At 42.1% G+C, this 8,778-nt stretch overlaps 1 protein-coding gene across 1 annotated transcript in view; it reads left to right on the top strand.

Moving 5' to 3' along the window:
* The first annotated feature begins 6,173 nt into the window (after positions 1 to 6,173).
* The window catches only part of ZFP1 (ZFP1 zinc finger protein), a 38,118-nt gene continuing 35,513 nt past the window's right edge, over positions 6,174 to 8,778 (top strand). Inside the window, exon 1 of the mRNA XM_082862546.1 lies at positions 6,174 to 6,246. The gene's annotated coding sequence lies outside the window, so the exon portion shown is untranslated. The remainder of the gene's footprint in view (positions 6,247 to 8,778) is intronic.

The raw sequence follows: 8,778 nt of genomic DNA, 5'->3' as shown, positions 1-8,778 counted from the left end.
TTCTTCTTAAACCTTGACCTTCTCAGGTTCTGAGTCTAGATGAAGTAACAGAAAATTGATAATTAAAATTTAAGGTGATCAGGAGAATCCAGACTGTGTGGAAGTTCTTCAGAATAGACAATCCAGTGTTTTCAGCCTATAAATGGCGAAGAAAAAACAAAAAAAGATATGGAGGGGGGGACCTATGTATTAAAAGACATTAATCGTGGGATGTGGATTCATTTGGATCTTGAGTTTTTAAAATTTGAAGAAATGTTCATGGAAACAATTTGGAAATATGAACAACAACTGGACATTTGAATACTATTAAGGAAACTTCTAAAATATTTTAGGTGTGATAATGGCGCACAGTGACTGTGCTTTACAGTGTGATCCACAGGCCCCTGGGGTCTCCAAGACCCTTGCATGGGATCCAGGAGGTCAAGGCTCTTTTAATAACAACACTTCGGCATTATTTTCCTATTTCGTTGAGTTGACATTTGCACTGACGGTGCAAAAGCAGTTGGTGGGGGAGCTTGCTGGTGCCACAGCAGGATTCCAGACAGTGGCACCAAGCGGCACTGGAAGTCACTACCTATTTTTTTTCTTTTGGCAGCGCTGCGGCCTGCAAGATCTTAGCTCCCCAACCAGGGATGGAACCCATGTCCCCCTGCAGTGGAAGCATGGAGTGCTAACCACTGGACCATCAGGGAATTCCCTGGCAGTCACTGCTTTCTGCCCTCTCACGCAATTGCAGGAAAGAGGTGCCAGTTTCACTTAAGAATGACCTTAATGGAGCAGTAAAAACGATTAATTGTATTGTCTCAACCTTTGAGCGCATGTCTTTTTAATATTCTGTCTGATGAAACGGGAAGTACATACAAAGTACTTCTGTTTCACACACAGAAGCAAGACGTTGTCTCCAGGAAAACCACTTGTGCGGTTGAGTCGTGAGCTGAACTAGCTGCTTTTCTCATGAAACATTTTTACTTGAATGGCTGACAGTCAAACAAAGGCTGGGTGTTTGGCAGACATTTTCTCAAAAATGAATGAAGTGAGCTGTCATTTCCAGGAAAACAAGTGACTATATTTCTTGCCCAATGATAAAAGGAGCTTTCAAGTAAAAATTTGAATTTTGGCAAAAACCTGATTCTGCTTCCCAATACTTATTAAAGCTTTTCTGATGAGACCAGTGGTGATATTATTATGGTCATTTGATACTATTTGTAATAAAATGTATCAACATTTCAAAGATCTTTATGACTCAGTAAGCCAGTGTTTTTCAAAGACCAGGGCATGATGTTACAAAATCATGCCTGGATAAATGATCCATTCAAAGTACAAGAAAGACCAATGGATTTTAATATAACAGAGTATACAAGTTCTTTGATAAAATCATATGATCTAGGGTCTATGACCCATGGGAATGTCATCTGAGCACGTAAACAAAAATAAAATTTTTTGTCAATATCTATGAGCTAACCACACTGTTATTTATGAGGTTTGGGATATTTGCTCCACTTTAAACAGTCACTATTATAACAGTTTAAATCTCTTTACATCCAATAACAGTGCCATACAAGCATGTACTTACTGTTGGTGCCAGTGCTTGTTGGAACGGAAGTGGATATTACAACATGCTCGGAAGATCAAACAACCACTAGGACATGCTGGGTAGTTGATTGAGAAGAGAGTGAAACCTTAGTGGAAGTTCAAAAAAATTTAAAGCAACATTTAAATTAAAATATGCAATATGTTTTTTTAAAAAACATCCTCTATACTTTTCCTTTATTCCTAAGAGGAAGTTAATAGAAAATAATGTGGTTTTGAACTTTGCACGGTCTTCAGAAACAGTCCATGCACACAGTACTCTATGCTGTTATGCATAAGGCAGTAGGGAGTTTATTTTGTGTGTTTATTGGGGGAAGAGTGTATATTTCTTCTTTTTGTACATTTCAGTATTTAGTCTTTATGCATAATTTTTACAAAAATAGGATCACACTCTACATACTCTTGTGTGATCTACATTTTTTCATTTCTCAACTCATTAGACACCTCCCCCATGGAGTTAGTATACATTATCATTTTCAATGTCTCCCCAAATTCCATTTACATATCAACTTAATTATATCTATTGAAAGATTTTTAGACTGTTTCCAGTGTTTTGCAGATATAAGCTGTAATGTGAGAACATTCATGTATATACATCATGTACAAGATTAAAATCTATGATAATTAAAAATTTTTAACTTTTGATACAATGAGGACTTCAGAAAGATTTTATGTACTATAGTCCCACCAGAATTGTATAAAAAATTTTTCCAAGTTGTTCCAGTCCTGGGTCTCATTACCCTTTTAAACACTGGCCAAACTTATAGGTCAAGATGATATTACATATGTTATCATATAGCTTTTCTTTGATTTTGAGTAGAGAGAAAACATTTTTGATAAATTCTGTGTATTTCATCTTTAATTGGTTCTTCATATACTGAGCTTATTTTTCTTAATGGGGTTAAATTAACATATAAGAGGAGTTCATAAATTAAGACTACCCTTTTTCTTCATTCATGTACCATGTATATTTGCCCAGCTTATTTGTCTTTCACTTCGTTTATAGCATTTTTTTCAAAATTTGTCTCTATAGTTGAATTTGTCAGTTATTTCCTTGATGATTTCTGCCTTTGGTGTCATAGCTTCTCACCCAAATAATATAAAAAACATTCCCTTATCATTTCTTTACAACTACTTTGATACTTTCACTTTAAAATTTAAATCGTGAATCTGGCTTATACTTAATTGTCCTAATATGCAGTCTTAGGAGTCTAACATTTTTTTCCTCCAAATTGTTAATTAGTTGCCCAAGAACAATCATGGAAAATTCCAATCTTTCACAAGTGCTGTGAAAACAGACACTAAATTAGTACATACACTTGAGTCTTTTTTTTTTTTCTGGAGCCAGTACTAAAAAGTTTTCATGTTTTAGCTTTGTAATACATTTTTATATCTAATAGTTATTAGTTTCTCTTTTAAAAAAATATCCTGAGTATTCTGTTTTTCTTTCTGATGAAGTATGGAATTATTCCATCAAACAAAAAATAATCAAAAGGGTACAAACAATAAATAACAGAAATACCTTGCTGAGACTTTGAGTTTTAGTAATTTACAGAGTTATGCAACAATCACTTCAACCCAGCTTATTATTTTTTAAAATTCTGGTAAAATATATATAATATGAAATTTACCATTTTTAAGTATACAATTCAGTGGTGTTAAGCACATTCACAGTGTTCTTTATCCATCACCATCATCTCTTTTCAGAACTTTTTCATCATCCCAAATAGAAACTCCCTACCCATTAAACAGTAACTCCCATGCCTTCCCCCACTCTTGTCCCCAGCAATCTCTACTTTCTGTCTATGAATTTGCCTATTCTAGATACTTTATGTAAGCAGAATCATACAATATTTGTCCTTTTGTATGTGGCTTATTTCATTTGTATTTTCAAGGTTCATCCATGTGGTAGCATGTACCAGAACTTCATTCTTTTTTTGACTGAATAATATTCCACTATATGTGTATACCACATTTTATTTATCCATTCTTCTGTTGATGGGCACTAAGGTTGTTTCCATCTTTTTGCTGTAGTGAATAGTGCTGCTATGAACATTGATGTACAAGTAATATATCTGAGCAGAACCCTATGATAGGGTCTTCCCAGGAGAGAACTGCCCCCACCAATGTCCTCTGCCTGCCTCTTGTTTGTAGAAAACTTTAGCCTTGTAGGCCTTCCCCAAGTTCCAAAGAGCAAATTTAATCAGAGAAGTGAGAAAATACAAAAACAAAGAGAAACAGTCAAGCAAGGCAAAATAATAATTGTTAGGCCACTAAACAAACTCAAGGACCTTTAGTTCCTTCGCAAGGGCTATAGATAACATTTTGAACCATATCCTTGAGCTATTTCGCAAATCCTGAAACCTCTGCCAGGTGGAAGAAGTTAACTACATGTTGACCACAAGCATAATAGACCCCAAACTGGTTGAAACCAGAAGGTTGATGATGTTGACGCCTGATTACCTCACCACCAATCAATCATAAGGATGTCCATGAGCTGATTACTCCACACCCCATAATCCTCTCCCTCACCCTGTCTTTAAAAATCTTTCCCTAAAAGCCATTGGGGAATTCCAGTGTTTTAAGCATTATTCACCTCTACTCCTTGCTTGGCCTTGCAGTAAACCCTGCACTTTCCTTCACCACAGCCTGGTATCAATAGACTGGCTTCACTGTTTGCATACAGACCCAAGTTTGGTTCAGTAACAGTAGCTTTTTGAGACTATATGTTGTTTTAATTAAAAACTAGTTGCTACCACTACACACCTATTAGAATGGCCAAAATCCACAACACTGACAACACCAAATGCTGACAGGGGTGTGGAGCAACAGGAACTCTCATTCATTGCTGGTGGGAATGCAAAATGGTACAGTCATTTTGGAAGACAGTCTGGCAGTTTCTACAAAACTAAATATATTCTCATCATAAAATCTGACAGTTGTGTTCCTTGATATTTATACAAATGAGAAACTTACTTTATTTCCACACAAAACACTGCACAGGGATGCTTATAGCAGCTTTATTCATAATTGTCAAAACTTGGAAGCAACGAAGATGTCCTTCAATTGCTGAATGGATAAATAAGTGGTGGTACATGCATACAATGGAATATTAGTCAGTGCTAAAAAGAAATGAGCCATCAAACCATGAAAAGACATGGAGGAACTTTAAGTGCATATTACTAAGTGAAAGAAACCAATCTGAAAAGGCTACATACTGAATGGTTCCAACTATGTTACATTCTGGAAAAGGCGAAAGTGTAATAGGGAAGAAATTTCGTATTCTATTACAAGTTAATCACTAAAGGGATGTTGCCTATAAGCTTAAATTATACATAATAGACCATCTCTGGGAACCTCTGCCTCCCAGGTAATGTGTATTAAGCTAAAATACCTTTCTTCAGCTCACAGGAAACATCTTGACCAGGCCCACCTGTGAATGACTGCAGGAAGAAGAAATTAACATACCCCCTCCAGAGGCTGAGGGGAACCAGGAAGTGTTTGACCCTACTCCCTCCCTTTTTTTAGTGTAAAAGAAGTCTGAGTTCTAACTCAGGCAAGATGGTTCTTTGGGACACACATTCATCTTCTTCTCCGTCTGCTGGTTTTCTGGGTTAAGTCGCTATTTCTTGCCCCAAGAACGTCTCTTGATTTATTGGCCTGCGGTGCAGCTTGGACTTGGTAACAATCCTAGGAGTACAGTAAAAAGGTCAGTGACTTTCAGGGACTCAGGGAGAGGGAGGGAAGGATGAATAGACGGAGCACAGGGGATTTTGTGGGCAGTGAAACAATTCTGTATGATACTATGGTTGTGGATACCTGTCATCATATATTTGCCAAAGAGGTATATATTTGCCAAAACCCATAGAATGTTCAACACCCAGAGTGAACCCTAGTGTAAACTATGGACTTCAGGTGATTTGTCAGTGTACGTTCGATCGTAGCAAATGTACCACTGTGGTACTGGAGGTTGATAGTGGAGGAGGCCATGCATGTGGGGGTGCAGGTGGTATAGTGGAACTCTATGTTCCTCATAGACGAACATCTGCATCTCCTCATATTTTACTGTAAACCTAAAACTTAAAAAAAAAAAATTTGCAGCACATGGTATCTTTATGGCCGATTTTATTATTTAAAAATATCAGAAAGGTGTGAACTTAATGTTACATAGTTAGCTTTGAAAAGTGAGATTATGGGTAATATTTATTTTATACATATTTTCTAATTTAAATGCTGTTACCATAGATTACCTGTGTAATCTTTAAAAGCCAGGATTTGTATTTTGGGGTAGGTAGTGGTTATAACTCATAAACCGCTCTGGTGGAAGTGAAGTCCAGGCCAAGGGATTATCTTGGTCGGCGCTCATCCGACCGGCTAAACAAGGTGAAGACTTTCCTGAGAGTCCCTACGGTGAGGCCCTGCAGGCTTATGGGAAATGTAGTCCCGAAGTTCGATGGACCACCCCTCGGAGGACCCTGGGACGGCAAGCAGCCCCTGCATCTGCGCATGTGCAATGCTGCGAGCGCGCCGGTGGCCGCCCTTCCCCCACCTCCCGCCGCGAGTGGGTGACAGCGCTCCGGTCTCCACGCGTCTTAGCCGCCCCGCGCCGTGACCCGGCCTGGCACTGAGCCACGAGCGGAGGCTGTGCCCCTCCAGGTATGAGGGGGCCTGCCAGGCAGCTCCGCGGGGTCTGGGGGCCGAGGGGAAGGAGATGAGGGATGGGCTCGTGCCCGCGTGGGGTGGAAGCCCAAACTTCGGTGACTCGCAGGCGGCGGCGACCCTCGGGGTGGTGTCCGGGGCAGCCCGGCCCTCTCCTCGGCGCGGGACCGGCTTGGCCCGCCTGGCCGGACGTGCGGGGGCGGGAACGGCCGAAGGGGAGGGCGGTGGCGAGGGCCAGCCTTCCTCCCTTTGTCAGGCAAAGCGTCTCCGACCCGCCGCGAAGGTCTTCGGCCGCGCGGCAGCAGGTCCTGAAGCCCGGCGGGCGGGCGGGCGGGCGCAGGGCGAGGCTGGGGGCGGGGCCGGGCGCACCTGGCAGCGCCCGGATGCCGCGTGCGGCTGCCCAGGGCCTCGCGGGGTGGAGGGAGGCTTGAAGGGTTTCCCAAGTTTCCTGATGCGCAAATTGCTGAATGAGTAAGACCTGTGACCTCTTTGCAAGAGCCTTTTCAGCTGAAGTGTTCACCCAATCCTCACACCTACCCTGTGTCTTCGCTTAGTTCCTCAGTTTCAACAGAAGGAAAAGTGAAGGCTTTGGTGAAGTGATTTACCCAAGGTCACACAGCCAGCTGGTATTTTGTCATATGAATGGGAAATATTTTTTCATTTGCCTTTTAATTTTGCTCATTGGTGGTTTTTGCCATGGAGGCGTTTTGAATTTCTTTATGGTTGAATTTACTGCTCTTCCTTTTTATGACACCCAAAAGACTTCACTACTTTGAGATTATACAAGTTTTACTAATGATTCCCACTGGTACTTTAGAATAAGTTATATTTTAAAGAAATTTGTTGGGACTTTTATTTTTAAGATGTTGGAGGTAGGAGTTTATTAATTAATTTATTTTTGCTGTGTTGCGTCTTCGTTTCTGTGCAAGGGCTTTCTCTAGTTGTGGCAAGCGGGGGCCACTCTTTATCGCGGTGCGCGGGCCTCTCACTATCGCGGCCTCTCTTGTTGCGGAGCACAGGCTCCAGACGCGCAGGCTCAGTAGTTGTGGCTCACGGGCCCAGTTCCTCCGTGGCATGTGGGATCCTCCCAGACCGGGGTTCAAACCCGTGTTCCCTGCATTAGCAGGCAGATTCTCAACCACTGCGCCACCAGGGAAGCCCTGTTGGTACTTTTTTTTTTTTTTTTTTTTTTTTGCGGTACGCGGGCCTCTCACTGTTGTGGCCTCTCCCATTGCGGAGCACAGGCTCCGGACGCGCAGGCTCAGCGGCCATGGCTCACGGGCCCAGCTACTCTTCGGCATGTGGAATCTTCCCGGACCGGGGCACGAACCCGTGTCCCCTGCATCGGCAGGCGGACTGTCAACCACTGAGCCACCAGGGAAGCCCTGTTGGTACTTTTATTATGATCCAGTTAATGATTACATTTAATTAGGGGGAATGGACACCTTTATGATGTTGGATCTTACTGTAGGCCTTCCCATTTGTTCCTCTTTCATTTTTCCCTCTTGCCAGCATTTATAAGTTTTTTCGTAAAATATTCGCATTTTTATTAACTTTATTCTTATGTAGTAATTTATTGCTATTGAAGATGGAATTTTTTCCCCATTATTTCATCTTTTTTCTCTTGAGTTTGTTGATATTTCCCACTTTTCTTATTTTGTGTATTTGGGATTGCTCCTTTTTCTCCTTAATTAACATAGCTAATGTTTATCAATCTTTTTGTGAAAGAATAACTTTTTTTTTTTTTTTTTTTTTTTTTTTTTTTTGCGGCACGCGGGCCTCTCACTGTTGTGGCCTCTCCCGTTGTGGAGCACAGGCTCCGGACGCGCAGGCTCAGCGGCCATGGCTCACGGGCCCAGCCGCCCCGCGGCATGTGGGATCTTCCCGGACCGGGGCACGTACCCGTGTCCCCTGCATCGGCAGGCGGACTCTCAACCACTGCGCCACCAGGGAAGCCCCAAAGAATAACTTTTTAATGTCTGTAGCATCTGTAGTAACGTCTCAATTATTCTTGACATTGGTTTTTTTTTTTTTTGGGCTGCATTTGGTCTTCGTTGCTGCGTGCGGGTTTTCTCCAGTTGACGCGAGCAGGGGCTACTCTGACGTGCACAGGCCTCTCATTGCAGTGGCCCCCCCTTGTTGCGGAGACTGGCTCCAGGCGTGCGGGCCTCAGCAGCTGTGGCACATGGGCTCAGCAGTCGTGGCTCGTGGGCTCTAGAGCGCAGGCTCAGCGATTGTGGCACACAGGCCCAGTTGCTCTGCAGCATGTGGGATCTTCCTGGACCAGGGCTTGCACCCGTGTGTCCCCTGCATTGGCAGGAGGATTCCTAACCACTGCGCCATCAGGGAAGTCCCTTGACATTGGTTTTAATGCTATAAACGTCCTCTAAATACTGTCCTCTAAATACTGCTTTAGCTGCATTCCTCAAATTCTGGTATGTTTTGTTTTCATTTCCATTCAATTCTGTGTTTGCTTGTTTTTTAAAAACTTCCCTTGTGACTTCTTTTTTTACCCATTGGTTATTTAGA

The sequence above is a fragment of the Leucopleurus acutus genome, assembly GCF_964270905.1.
Source record: "Leucopleurus acutus genome assembly, chromosome: 20".
Lineage (NCBI taxonomy): Eukaryota > Metazoa > Chordata > Mammalia > Artiodactyla > Delphinidae > Leucopleurus > Leucopleurus acutus.
This window is presented reverse-complemented; position numbering and strand designations above follow the sequence as displayed.